The sequence below is a fragment of the Pinus tabuliformis genome, chromosome J (assembly GCF_031772625.1).
Source record: "Pinus tabuliformis cultivar Carrire ecotype Pingquan chromosome J, CPIR1, whole genome shotgun sequence".
In the NCBI taxonomy this organism is placed as follows: Eukaryota; Viridiplantae; Streptophyta; class Pinopsida; order Pinales; family Pinaceae; genus Pinus; species Pinus tabuliformis.
This window is the reverse complement of record NC_142295.1, coordinates 457851439-457854372: the sequence shown is the minus strand read 5'-3', so window position 1 is coordinate 457854372 and position 2934 is coordinate 457851439.

The following is a 2934-nucleotide window of genomic DNA, read 5'->3' as shown; positions in this document are numbered from 1 at the left end:
TACGAGTCTACATTCTAAGACTCTTTCATACAAAGTGTTTCAAAGTCTCTTCTCAACATTTGCAGCTTTGTTGTCTTGACTTTTTCCATGCCTTGGTAGGCTGTCGGAGGGTGTCCCATGCTTGCTTGGAATTCATTGTTGCTACAACCCTTGGGAAAACACTTTCTTGAACTGCTTGAAAAATGTAGAAGAGGGCTTTTGTATCCTTCTTCCTGTTATCCATCAACAAATATTTTTTTGCCTGAGACAGGGCATTATATGTTGTTGCATCTGCTGGTTCTTGAAAACCATTCTCCACCAAATCCCAAATGTCTTGAGAAGAAAACAAGGCCTTCATTGTAATAGCCCAGTATTCATAATTTTTTCCATTAAACTGAGGTATCTGAGGATTAGTCAAGCTTGTGCTTGATGTTTTCCATTTATAAGTGAAAAAAAACTTTCTACCTGCTGGTAAATATGCTTAAAAAACAATTTTCCCTCAAAACAATTTTAACTGCTAGTAAAAACACTTGTTTTTTCACTAAGAGAGTTTAACCTGCTCTGATACCATGTTAGAAAGAGGGATTTACGCGAAGGCAGAGGAGAGGAGTCTTGCTAAGAATTTAGTTGTGGCTCTGATACCATGTTAGAAAGAGGGATTTACGCAGAGGCAGAGGAGAGGAGTCTTGCTAAGAATTTAGTTGCGGCTCTGATACCATGTTAGAAAGAGGGATTTACGCGGAGGCAGAGGAGAGGAGTCTTGCTAAGAATTTAGTTGCGGCAAGGATTTCATGCAACTAAACAAAGGCTTAATAAAACACAGAATTCACTCACGAAAAAACAAAGTAAAGTTTGGAGCAACACAATAAAACTTAGGATTAAATTCTAATTCATGAAAATACATTCATATGAGACTGCATCTCATTCACCAGGTAAAAACAAAGGTTTATGGCGATTTACACTTCACCAGGGATCGCGGAGTAACACACAGTAAAACACAGTAACTGTTGTTTTCACGCGCCCACCAAAAAACTGCTCCACGATTTTATCCTCACTACCTCACAGACTCTCGGTGTCTCTCTTTCTCATATAAAATTACTTTTACATCCATATTTATCTCAACATACAAGTTTAACATGTAATACATGACAGAGAAAATAATTAATACTTAGGTGTTGTGGAGTGTGGGCAATAATCGCACAGGTGTTGTGGAGTGTGGGCAATAGTCGCGCGGTAAATGATTGCCCATATTTATTTACCAAACTTCATTAAATGCCTTAAATTCTTAGATGTGTTACGGAATGGTCTGCGCACTACTTCTGTTCTGACTTCAGTCCTTCCATCTTCAAACAAAAGACGCAACCTGCAAAAATACTTCTGACAAGTATGGTTGCTGTCAGGGTGTTTAACGCGGTGGTTGATATTAATATTTCCAACATTGGAATGGCAATGGATCTTTTTGGTCATCGCCAGGAATTTTGTATGACACTCTTAAATCAGCGGACAACCTCTTTGTGACAAAGACTCATGCATGCCCTGTTCGACCTCTCCCAGATATTGTGGGTTACCATTGGTTCTCAGTGTGTGTGCAAGCAGGAGACAATGAGCTCAAGAGGGGTCAGAGGATCAAGTGGAATTTCTTGTTTGGTTTGTGACTCACTCCAAAACATGGTTATTGTGGTAGTCGAAGACGAGTTTGCCAGGTTTATGTGGATTGAGATTAGCATTAGAATCTCTCGTCCAAGGGCCATCTACGTTGTAGTCTGTTACTTCCCCCCAGCCCCTTCACCATTTTCCATCCATAATGGATCAAATGGGGACCCCTTTATAGACTTGTACACTGGCATCACCCAATACTCTATTTTTTGGGAAGTCATCCTCCTAGGTGACTTCAATGCTCGTACTAGATATCTCCAAATCCCTCTCCACGATCGATCAGAGGATTTGTTTTGTACGTAGGGGATAGATCCAGATTCAGTTGGGCTTCACCAAATGTCAAATGATGCTTTGGGACCCACAACAATGTATGATAAGCATGTATTGCAGTTGGTAGAATCACAAGAGTTGTTAATTCTAAATGGTCTTCCCTATTTCCCAGACTCTCGCTTTTTCACGTGTTGGCCATATGGCGGGGGTGCGAGTGTAGTTGATTATGTCCTCGCTAGCTAGAAATTGCTCCCTTCTTTTTGCCATCTCTCGGTCTCCCCCATCCCCCTCGTTGATCATGCACTTATTTTCTTCTCTCTCCGGTTTGACCCTCCCCTTCCACCCCATCCTTCCCCTCGAGGCCCACTGCAAACCACCTTTCAATTTAACGAAGGTGACCCTGACATCTTCTCCTCTATCCTACGGAGGATGCTCCCATCAGAGACCCAGTTCACCTAGCTTGATTCTGCTTCCACTAAATACACCCGTCTTTCATCTGCCATTTTGGAGGCAACACTCAAATCCTTCCCTCACTCCACTCATTCCACTTCCACCTCCCGAAAAGTTGGATCTTGCCCCATGAACAAATGGTACGATGACGAATGCAAGACTCTACATCGAGAACTTCGATATGCTTTCACCAACTCTCAACCCTTCTACCCTAACCTCAAAGCTTCTTACTGTCATCTACTTCATCGCAAGAAACAACCCTTTGTCTCTCATAGAAGATGGGAACTTTCTACTCTCCTTGCCCACTCCCCTAAACAATTGTGGCATACCATCCTTCCCTGATGCTCCCCTCTTCCATCTGACCTCGACCCTACATCCATGTTCACTGACACTTACAACCTTTATGATATTTTGGGGCAGGGCTAAATTCATGTTAGCTCCCCACCCCCTTCCTGTTACCTATTCTCAGACAAAGATATTAGAGAGGCTATTTGGGTGATGAGTAGCAGCAAAGCAGCTGATGAGGAAGGCTACCAAGCAGAGTTCTTTAAACACGGTTTTCGTGCTTTGGTTAGTTAT